The sequence below is a fragment of the Mesoplodon densirostris genome, chromosome 2 (assembly GCF_025265405.1).
Source record: "Mesoplodon densirostris isolate mMesDen1 chromosome 2, mMesDen1 primary haplotype, whole genome shotgun sequence".
Classification (NCBI taxonomy): domain Eukaryota; kingdom Metazoa; phylum Chordata; class Mammalia; order Artiodactyla; family Ziphiidae; genus Mesoplodon; species Mesoplodon densirostris.
The window spans coordinates 30,022,833-30,035,000 of NC_082662.1; the positions used below are offsets into that span (position 1 = coordinate 30,022,833).

At 36.9% G+C, this 12,168-nt stretch overlaps 1 protein-coding gene across 4 annotated transcripts in view; it reads left to right on the top strand.

The window, feature by feature from the left end:
* AGO3 (argonaute RISC catalytic component 3) overlaps positions 1-12,168 on the top strand; it is a 116,997-nt gene that overhangs the window by 53,192 nt on the left and 51,637 nt on the right. Inside the window, exon 1 of one of the 4 annotated variants that reach the window (XM_060089484.1) lies at positions 6-75. The exons of the other annotated variants lie outside the window; for them this stretch is intronic. The gene's annotated coding sequence lies outside the window, so the exon portion shown is untranslated. Of the gene's footprint in view, positions 1-5; positions 76-12,168 lie in introns of those variants that run through there. 4 annotated transcript variants of the gene reach the window in all.

Here is a 12,168-nt window from a genome sequence, read left to right on the forward strand (position 1 = left end):
TCTACATGTTACTTCCTTGAGAAGCAGTATTTGACACCCTTCTTGCCCCCCATCCAGCCATTCCCCCAAGTCTGAGTTAGGTATTTCTCTTATGTATTCCCATAGTACAGTATACTTCCCCTGTAATACCATGTGTCACCTTGAATTATAAGTGTTTATTATTCTTTGTCTCCTGTTAGAATGAAAGCTCCATGAAGCTAGGGACTGTCCATCTTATTCACCAGTCTACCTCCATGCCTGGCACAACTCTTGGTCATACTAAGCAAGGAATGAATAAATAAAACCAAGAACATGGAGGAGGAGTATCTAATTGAGCCTGGAAAGTTAGAAAAATATTTGTAGAAGTAAATGATGTCTTAACTGAGCTTTAGAAAATGTGATGACATTGAGAGTTTGGGTTGAAAAGGGGATACACAGGAATAAAAGATTTCTGAGAGGTCTCTAAAATATAAAACTTTATTGAAAGATATAAGTGAAGATCTGAATGAAAGAAATATATTAGGCTTATTGAGAAGACTGTTTGATAAGATGTCAATTCTCCCAAAATTAATCTGTAAATGCAATTTCAAGTAAAATCTCAATCAGGTATATAGTGAAACTTGATAAGTCAATATTAAGATTTATATGGAAAAAATAAGTGATGATGAAAAAATCAATATAATTTTAAAGAAGAGTAAAGAAGGAGGAGTTGCCCTCCTTATGTTAAAACTGTAACAATTTTAGCACACCTTTTAAACTGCAGGGACAGACAGATTAATGAAGCAGAATATAAAGCCTAGAAATAAGCTCTGTGTGGGGGCGGGGGGGTATGGAAACTTTGTTGATATTAAGTTGGCATTTCAAATCACTGAGGAAAGAGTAAAATGTTTAATAAATGGTGTTTATGCAGTTGTTAACTATATGAAAAAAATAATTAGACCCATCTCACATCATATCCCAAATTTATTTCTAAGTGGATTGTAATCTAAAATTTGTCAAGCAAAACTTTAAAATTCTATCAGGGACTTCCCTGGCGGTCCAGTGGTTAAGACTCCATGCTTCCAATGCAGGGTGTGCAGGTTCCGTCCCGGGTCGGGGAACTAAAATCCTGTATACCGTGTGGTGCGGCCAAAACAAAAAATAAGATAAGATTCATTCAGAGAAAAAGTAAGAGAATATCTCTAATATTGAACAAAATGTAAAATGTATAAATCATAATAGAAAATACTGATAAGCTTGGCTCTGTCAAAGTTTAAAACTTATAAATACATAAACAAAGTTAAAATGCTAGAAGAATATTTACAGCATATATAACCAAGAGCTTTATGGGATATAAGGCAATCAGTAAAAAAAAAAAAAAAAATAGGTAATTCACAAAAGAGGAAACACAGATGGCCAATAGAAAATCAGATTCTCAAATTCATTAGTAATCAGGAAAATGCAAGTGAAATCAGTACCGTTTCACACCTATCAGATTTATAAAAATTTAAGTCTTATATCAAATGTTGGTGAGGATAAAGTATAAGGAACTATCATGCACTGTTTATAGGTGTATGATTTGATACAACTACTTTAGAGGCAGTTTTCAATATCTAGTAAAGATGAAATTGAACATGTCTTAAAACCTTAATATACCATAGAGGTATCTTGCACAAACTGAGACATTATTTGTAATAGCAGAAAATTGGAAACAGCCTGATTCCTGTCAATAACAGAATAAGTAAACATTGGAGTGAGTACATAAATTGTTATATTGTGGTATACTATGTAACAGTTAAATGAATGAACCAGGTCTACATATATCAACATGGATTATTATTGAAAACAATGTTGGGGGGATGATCAAATAGCAAAAGGTTATGTTACTACTTATGTGAATTTTGTTTTTTAAGTATATACTGGATACATACAAATGCAGTAAAATTATTAAAACATAGATAGCGGTGCTTTGTGACCACCTAGAGCGGTGGTATAGGGAGGGTGGGAGGGAGACGCAAGAGGGAGGAGATATGGGTGTATATGTATATGTATAGCTGATTCATTTTGTTATAAAGCAGAAACTAACACACCATTGTAAAGCAATTTTACTTCAATAAAGATGTTAAAAAAAACAGAAAAAAACAAACCATAAAAACATAGATGGGACAAATACACACCAGTTTCAATATAGTGGTTCCCTTTAGGAAGAAGGAAGGAAAGAAGGAAGAGGAATGAAATAGTTTGGTTGGGATAGGGAGAAGAGATAGACCTATAAGGCTATATGTCTCAGGAAACATGTGACAGTATGTTTATTTGTGTGAACAAAGTGTGTAGATAATTTCAGGTGCCACTGTGAAGCAAAGAAACAAAAAGATCTGTGTTATCTTAATGAAATGAAATAAAACCTAAAATTTTATTTTATTTTATTAATTTATTTATTTATTAATTTTTGGCTGCATTGAGTCTTTGTTGCTGCACACGGGCTTTCTCTAGTTGGGGCGAGTGGGGGCTACTCTTCGTTGCAGTGCACGGACTTCTCCTTGTGGTGGCTTCTCTTGTTGGGAGCACGGGCTCTAGATGCGTGGGCTTCAGTAGTTGTGGCACGTGAGCCTCAGTAGTTGCAGCTTGTGGACTCTAGAGCTCAGGCTCAGTAGTTGTGGCACACGGGCTTAGTTGCTCCGCGGCATGTGGGATCTTCCTCGACCAGGGCTCAAACCCATGTCCCCTGCATTGGCAGGTAGATTCTTAACCACTGCGCCACCAGGGAAGTCCCAAAGCCTAAAATTTTAAATGGGTTTATTCTTATGAGACTGACGTGCTGCCTACTGTGCTAAGAAGGCACTTAAATGAGTTTATTTTTAAATTGTCAATAATATATAATGCTGCTGTGAAAAATAATGAGGGAAAATATTACACTGACCACCTTACTTGCTTATATTTCCTTTCTTGTTTGTGTGGTTTTGATTTTGCAACCCTTCCACTTGGTATATTGCACTGAACAAAACAGTCTTTATTGAACTTGAAATCAACCAGAGAAGATTAGTATTGAGCAATACAATGAGTACTATGAGGAAGTACTAAGTGCAGTGGGACTGTGTAACAAAGGGATCCATTCTAGTCTCAGTGTTCAAGGAACTTTTCTCTGAGGAAGTGACAGGTGGGAGCTAGGTGAAATTTGTGGTGGAGATAAGCATGGAACAGTACTTTAAGAAAGAAAGCAATTTAATTCTAATTGTGTGACTTAATCTTGTCTTCAAAATGATTGTTTTCATGGTGTTTAATATCCTAACTCTCAACTGTGTAACTTTAATGAATTTTACCAATCTTAGACACACAAAAAATTTTTTTTTCACATTTCATTATCTCTGAAATCAGGAGATGTCTTGCAGTAGATGGTTTGTCACAGTTGAATTGGCAAATTTCTCTTTTAGTATACATACAATACTGCGGTACCTTACCATAATTGGCATTTTAGAGTCAGTGAAATGCAGAATATTTTTTTAGGTTGGCCTGCCTTTAGGCCTAACTCATTTGCAACTTGCATTTAATTTTTGTAACTATGCATTTTAAGAGCATCAGAGTGAATCTGGGGAATTCCCTGGTGGTCCAGTGATTAGGATTCCGCACTTTGACTGCCGAGGGCACAGGTTCAGTCCTTGGTCAGGGAACTAAGATCTCACAAGCCGTGCAACACAGCCACAAAAGAGTGAATCTGGTGTTTATTAGTTGTATGTCCCTGAAGATATTTTTGTTTACCACAGTCAGAATGCTAAACATTTTACATTAATTACAGTCGGCCCTTGTCACCTGGGTACCATGTATACTGAGGGCCGACTGTATTATGTCATTTTTTTATAAGGGACTTGAGCATCCACCGACTTCTGATATCCAAAGGGAGTCCTAGAACGAATCTCCCCCAGGAACCAAAAGACAACTGTATCTCCTATGAACTTCATCACAGTTGTATGAGTTAAGTGATACCCCCCAACTGAAGTTTAGAGACAAAATCTAAACTTTCTCTAAAGTGACTTTCTCCCTCGAAATGTCACAGTTTGTATTTTATATTTTTATTAATGTATTGTTATATGTAATATAACCTATTAAAGGTATATTTAGATATAACTATATTTGAGGCACAATAGTTTATATTTAAATGATAGAGGTCAATTTTTCTGATTCCAGAGATTATGCCCTTAATATTCACAGCTCTTTACTGCATCCTTTAAGAGGCAAGATTCCTGGCATACAAATCTCAGACCCAGGACATCTGAGTTGAGAAATGTTTTTTATTTTTATATACTTTATTTACTTCCTTGTGCTTTTCAGTAAAAAGTAGCTTTCTATAAAACATTCACTATTTTGCTGCTAGAAGAAAGTAGTCGTAATATATAAATGGTTGTAGAATTTGGTAATTATAATTTATGCTGCTTACGAGTCAAAAGTTCTCACTGAATATGCTTCCTTTGCAAGGAAAACAGATTTCTAATAAGTAATTTATTAATCACAATATCAGTGTTGCTTGCTTCATATGTTTGTCTTAAGTTCAGGTATAAGATCCCTAAGGTTAAGAAATAATTTGATTTTTACAGTATTCAATTAGTCCTCAGAAGTAGATCAAAGCAGAATATTTCTTTAGGGTGAAAGGGTCAGGCAGCAGGGCAGGAACTTTATCAGCGCTGGTCAAGCTCAGCCAAGTAAAGATACCTGTATCAGGCTTTTCTAGTCTATCCTCACATTAGAAAAAGAGTATAATGGCAGCAGGAATTTCAGTGATAGTCTAATCAAATCTGTTTCTTGATCCATACTGCTTCAGTCTGATAGAGTATGTTCATATTTGGTGCACAGCTGTCCTCTTGGGATCAAACTTCACTATCTGTATCCCTTCCTACCCCTCCCCTCTTTTTTAGAAGTTTCATGAGAAAAGGGTACACAAGAGGCAAAAATTTTTGATGCCTTACACATTGGAAAATATATCAACAAACTAAATGAAAGTTCAGCTGGGTTTCTATGTTGGAAATAATTTTCCTTCATAAATTTGAAAGTGGTGCTCCACTTTTTAAATAGCTTTAGTGAGGTTTTGTTTCCCTTGTATTACTTTACTTTCTGGAAAATTTACTTACCTTCGTCTTCTAACCCCCTTCGCTTTTTAAAATTTCTAATCGTTCTTTTTTATCTCCTGAATGTTATTTTATAGTAGCATACTATTCTTGTTTCATATATGGTAGTATCTTCTCTAGGCTCACTGTAGATAATTTATTTTGGGGTATTATTTTTCTTAGGCTTATGCTTCCTCCAAATTCTTTTTTTGTTTGTTCGTTTGTTTTGATCATTATCCTCCATTTTGGAAGCTTCCCTCAAGTATATAGTAACCTTGATTATTTATTCATGATGCATTGGGACTCTAAAACACTGACTAGATGCTTTGAATTCATCAGTGGAGCCTGTTTACTTTGAGCTTTATCATAGGGTGATTTGACTGGGCTGATATTGGGGAACCTATAATGTTAGTTTATCCTTAGGTCTTACCTGGTCAAATTACCCAAAGATGAGCCTTCCAAACTCCTGCTTGAAGGGTAATAGTCTTCATTACCTGCGATCTGGAAGCCAAGTTGGGGATTCTGGCTTGGGGAATGTCTGCATTCAGCATTTAATATTTATAGTCATTTAATTCCTTGTTTTGGGTACAGTCCTGTGCCCTTAATAGTGCCTGACATCCTCCCTCCAAAAGTCTTTTACTTTTTCCAGAGAATAGACCTACAGTTTATGCCAGGATAAAGACGAGGCAGTTGTTCCGCAATGTGAATGGAGCTGAACAAGGGACCTAGGATTCTACCTGCTTCTCAAACAGCTTTCCTCTTCATTTTTCTGTACTACCCCCATCTTTTTATCACCAGTTTCAGAGGTACCTAGTACTGCCATTTCTCACGCCTTCTGAGGATTCTATCTGCTATGTCAGTTACAACTTGTCTACTTGCTTTTCATCTTCTAAAATGTTGGTGCATTTTCTGTTTTCTGTTCTCCCGTCCTTCTAGGTTTATGTCTTTTTTTCTTTTTTTCTTTCTTTCTTTTAATTCCTTACCATGGTTATAGTGGAGTTTGAGGAAGGAATGAAATGAGCTGCTTGTGGTTCCTCTGCCATCCTAACCCAGGATCTGTTCTTAAAAGGCAGAGGCTTTGTCTGAGTCATCTTTAAATTCCAACCCACAAAGGAGTCCCTGATATAGTAGGTACTTGATGAATGTTTCAATGGATGGTTAAGTCTTGTTTTACATCTGTAAAACTCAGTAACAAGTTTGTGCTAGAGGCCTAGTTTCTTGCCATCTGGACCTCTCTACAGGGCTGGTTAAGTGTCGTCATGATATTGTGGCTGCCTTCCTCTGGAGCAAGTAATCCATGATAGAGCAAGACAAAAGCTGTAATGACATTAAGGCCTAGCATTGAAAGCTATATTCTGCCAGTTTTGTAATGTCTTATTAGTTATATAAACCAGTTATATTCAGTGTAGGAGAGACACAAACGTGCAAATCCCATGAGGCAAGACTTATTATTAGGGACCGTCTCAGAGGCAGGCTAGCACACACAGTTTCTATCTTAAGGTAGAAGAAGAACAAATTAAACCCAAAGTAAGTGGAAAGTAAGAAATAATAAAGATCAGAGCAAAAATTAATAGAAAACAAACAATATAGAAAGTGAATGAAACCAAAAGTTAATTCCTTTTAAAAAGCTAATAAAAATTTTAAACTCCTAACAAGGCTGATCAAGAAAAATAGAAAAATAAAACTGATTACTGTTGTCAGGAATGAAAGAAGGGGTTATCACTAAAGATCCTTCAGAACTGAAAGATTAATAAGGGAATGTTAGGAACAAATTTATACCAATTAATTTGATAAATGAAACACAACTTTACAAAACTTGGCTCAAAGAAAATTGGAATAGCCTTGTATCTATTAAGGAAATTAAATCCATAATTCTTTCTAACAAAGAAATCTCCAGTCCCAAATCATTCGCTGCTGAATTTTATCTAACATTTAAAGAAAAATAATACCAATCTTTCACAAATTCTTTCAGAAAACAGAAGAAGAAAGGCTTTACAACTCAATTTTATGAGGCTAGTATACCCCAGAATCTGACACCTGACAAAAACAATGTAATCCTCTCAACAGACAGAAGAATCATTTGACACATTTTAACATTTTCATGATAAAAATTTATAACAGACTAGCAGTAAAAGGAAACTTCTTCAACCTGATCAAAGCATCTAGAAAAAGATACAGGCATCATCATACTAAATGATAAAAAGAGTGAATGATTTTGCCATAAGATTAAGAAGAAGGCAAGAATACTTTCACTACTTCTGTCTAACATTGTGCTGGTGGTCTAAGAAAAATAAAGGCATAATATTGTAAAGGAAGTAATACAACTATCTCAGTTTGCAGAAGACATAATTGTTTACATAAAAAATCCTAAGAAATCTACCAAAAAAAAAATCCTACTAGAATTAATAGATGAATTTAGCAAGATCACAAGACACTAGTTGCATATACAAAAAGAAAATACTAGCAGTATAATAAATAATACCCAGTATTCAACAATTAGAAAAATGAAAAACACATGTACCATTCATAATATCAAAAAATGTAGGGGAGCTTCCCTGGTGGCCCTGTGGTTGAGAGTCTGCCTGCCGATGTAGGGGACACAGGTTTGTGCCCCGGTCTGGGAAGATCCCACATGCCGTGGAGTGGCTGGGCCCGTGAGCCATGGCTGCTGAGCCTGCGCGTCTGGAGCCTGTGCTCCACAACGGGAGGGGCCACAACAGTGAGAGGCCCGCGTACCACAAAAAAAAAAAAAAAATTTAGGAATAGATTTTAAAAGGGATGTACAAGCCCTCTACACTGAAAGCTACAAAGCATTCCTGAGAAAGATAGGAAGACATAAATAAACAGAGATACCATGTTCTTGGCCCAGAAGCCTCAAATTCTTAGGATGTCCATTATCCCCAAATGGATCTGTAGACTCAACACAATCCCAGAATCTCACCAGGCTTTTTTTTTTTTAAATAATATAAATTGACAAGCTGATTCTAAGATCTATGTGGAAATGCAGAAAACCTAGAATAGCTAAAACCATTTTGAAGAGGAACAGAGTTGGAGGATTCATAATCCCTGATTTGAAGACATACTATAAAGCTACAGTAATCAAAGCTGTGATATTGGGGTTAAAGATGGACATACAAATCAAGTTACAGGATAGTGGACATACAAATCAAGTTACAGGATAGCTATAGACACTACACTTGATCTTAGCCAAAAGGCTAAGAAGTGATTAGAATAGGTACAGAAATAGACCCACTTACGTGGTTGATTGATATTTGACAAAGGGGCCAACATTCAATGGGGAAAGAATAGTCTTCTTAATAAATGATGCTAGAACAGCTGAGTATTTGTACGAAAAAAAAAATACATTAAAACTGAGAAATTTGTAAGAAAAGAGGAAAAATATTCATGTCCTTGGAGTAGGCAAAGATTTCTTAATATGTTGGAAACCTCATATAAATGAACACCTTCTCTTAAGAACACTGTTAAGAAGATGAAGAGGCAAGCTACTGCTGGGAGAAAATATTTGCATAACATATCCTAAAAAAAGATTTGTGTCCAGAATGTATGAGAAACTTGCATAACTCAGTTTTAAAAAGTGGTCAAAGGGGCTTCCCTGGTGGCGCAGTGGTTGAGAATCTGCCTGCTAATGCAGGGGACACGGGTTCGAGCCCTGGGCTGGGAGGATCCCATATGCCGCGGAGCAACTAGGCCCGTGAGCCACAACTACTGAGCCTGCGCGTCTGGAGCCTGTGCGCCACAACGAGAGGCCGCGATAGTGAAAGGCCCGCGCACCGCGATGAAGAGTGGCCCCCGCTTGCCACAGCTAGAGAAAGCCCTCGCACAGAAACGAAGACCCAACACAGCAAAAATAAATAAATTAATAAACTCCTACCCCCAACATCTTCTTTAAAAAAAAAAAAAAAAAAAGTGGTCAAAATCAGACACTTCACAAAAGATTATGGGAATGGCCAGTAAGCACTTGAGAAGATGCTAAACATCATTGGTCATCTGGAAAATGCAGGTAAGAACCACAGTGAGATATCACTTCACACCTGCTAGTTTCACTAAATCAAAAAGACTGGCAATGCTAAGTGTTGGCAAGGGTGTGGAGCAATCAGAAATGGTAGGAGTATAAAATTGTACAACCACTTTGAAAAATATTTTGGCAGATTCTTTTTTTTTTTTTAATATGTATTTATCTTTGGCTGCATTGGGTCTTCATTACTGTGTGCGGGCTTTCTCCATTTACGGCAAGCAGGGGCTGCTCTTCGTTGCGGTGTCTTCTCTTGTTGCGGAGCATGGGCTCTAGGCACGTGGGTTTCAGTAGTTGTGGCACGTGGGCTCAGTAGCTGCGGCTTGCAGGCTCTAGAGCACAGGCTCAGTAGTTGTGGCACACAGGCTTAGTTGTTCCGCAGCATGTGGGATCTTCCCAGACCAGGGATCGAACCTGTGTCCCCTGCATTGGCAGGTGGATTCTTAACCATTGCACCACCAGGGAAGCCCTTGGCAGATTCTTTTAAATTTAAACATTTTCTTGCCGTGTGTCCTACCAGTTCTATTCTTAGGTCTTTCCCCAAGAGAAATGAAAAAATAGGTCCATACAAAGATTTGTGCATATATGTTTACATGTTCATAATAATTAGGAACTGGAAACAACCCACATGCCCAGCAACAAGTGAACTGAGAAACAAGTTGTAATTTATTTATACAATGAAATACTACCCAGCAGCTAAAAAGAACTAACTACTAATTTATACAATGCTATGGATAAATCTCAAGTAAGATGTACAAAAAAGCTAGACAAAGTGGTGTATACAGTATAATTCCATTTATATGAAATTCTGGAACCATTTATTCTGTTATAAAACGAATCAGATCAGTGCTCCCCTGTGGCAGATATGACAGAAAGCTGATTGCATAAGGGCAGGAAAGTACTTTCTGGGGTGATGACAGGTTCTGTCTTAATTGGGGTGGTAATACCATAGATGTATATACATTTGTCAAAATCATTGACCTTTACAATTGAAATGCATTTTATTGTATGTAAGTTATACCTCAAATTGTTTTTTGTTTTTTTTTTTTTGAAATGAGGTATCATTACACATCCACCAGAAGGGCTAAAATTCAAGTCTAACAATACTAATGGTGAAAATTTGGCAAGACAGTGACTCTTAAATGCTGCTTGTGGGAGAGTTATTTGTTAAAACCACTTTGGAAGAGTTTGACATTATCTAGGAAAGTCAGAGATACACATCCCTAATGACTCAGCAATTCTGCTCAGATATTGCCTTTTCTACTAGAGAAATATATGTGTGTACGTATATCAAGAAGGCCACCTAGGGACTTCCCTGGTGGTCTAGCAGTTAAGAATCCACTCTTCCACTGCAGGGGGCACAGGTTAGATCTCTGGTTAGGGAACTAGGATCCCGCATACTGCGTGGTGCAGCCAAAAAAAAAAAAGGCCATAAGAATATTCATAACTTTATTCTAATAACCAAAGGAAAGTGCCAGCATAAACTGTCCACCAACATTAATAATCAGGTTTTTTTGGTTTTTTGTTTGGTTTTGTTTTTTTGCCGCGGGGCAGCTTACGCCTGGGACCCTTAGTTGCCTGACCAGGGATTGAACCTGGGCCCCTGGCAGTGAAAGTGCCCATTCCTAACCACTGGACTGCAAGGGAATTCCCTGTCCATCAAAATCAGAGTGGATAAATTGTGTATTTCTTCAACAGAGTGTTAGAGCAATGAAAATGAAGAAACTAGTTACATTTAATTAATATAGATGAGTTAGAAACAATGTTTAGCCAAAGACTCAAAAAGATTACATGCTTTATGTTTCCAGTTACATAACATTCAAGAACTAGGAAAACTTAATTGTGGTCCTTAGTGATCTGTACTTATGTTGTAATTCTATAAAGAAAAAGAAGTGATTACCATAAAAGCCAGGATTTTGGTTACCTCTAGCAGAGAGAGGGGAAGTTAAGGTTGGGAAGGGGATAGGGAAGAGGTTTCTAGGATACTGGCAATATTTAGTGCATGATATGAATATTGTTATGTGGATATTCACTTCGTAATTTGTTTAGTGACACTCTAGTACTAAATATGTGATATTTTATATTAAAAATAGAAAAAGAAAAGCAATCCTTTCATCTATCAATATCTCCTGAGTACTATGTTAATATTATTTTGCTAGGTAATAATAGACATGGCCAACATGTTTAATGTGGCCTCTTAATTGCTCACTATTACCATAAAAAGACATTGTATAATAAGTTTCTGCTCTTATATCTTCAGAGCAATGAAAGTATACATATAAAATTGAGGCACATAACCTCTCAGGAGGTTAAAGTATAATTGTAGTTATGTTTTTACCAGGATCCAACATTATTTACTGCTTTATTTTATACTCATCATTTGGACCTGGGCTCATTTTGGTACTTGTAGTCCTAGTTATCTTAAATATGGCAAATATTTATTATTTTCTTTTTTCACATCTGTTATTTTAGCTGCATCCTAACAAAAATTTTCAATTTTGACACAGTAAAACACAAATTCAGGAATCCTAATCGCTTTTTCATGGAACATTCTCCCATCAGCCTCTTCAAGGAGTTAGTTTACATTGACAAAATGATTTTGCCTAGAATTAAAACCTCAGTAAATCAGAGAGCAAAAGACATGAGTAGACAATTCTTCAAAGATGAGAAAAAGAGCTCTGATGAGCTCCTGCCATGTTCTGGGCACAAGTAGGTACCTTATATTGAATCTTCACCCTAATGCTATAAGTACTAGATGTTTTTCTAGTTTTGCAGTGAACGAATTATGATTTCTCTGAATTTCAAGTCTGGATCTAGAATTAAAATCTATTTCATTTCCAAGCCTATCCTTTTCTCATTATTCTAACACTGCTACCCATGAAAAGAAGAAAATAACCTAATTTTAAAAGTAAGTGGGCTTCCCCGGTGGCGCAGTGGTTGAGAATCTGCCTGCCAATGCAGGGGACACGGGTTCAAGCCCTGGTCTGGGAGGATCCCACATGCCGCGGAGCAACTAGGCCCGTGAGCCACAACTACTGAGCCTGTGCGTCTGGAGCTTGTGCTCCGCAACAAGAGAGGCCG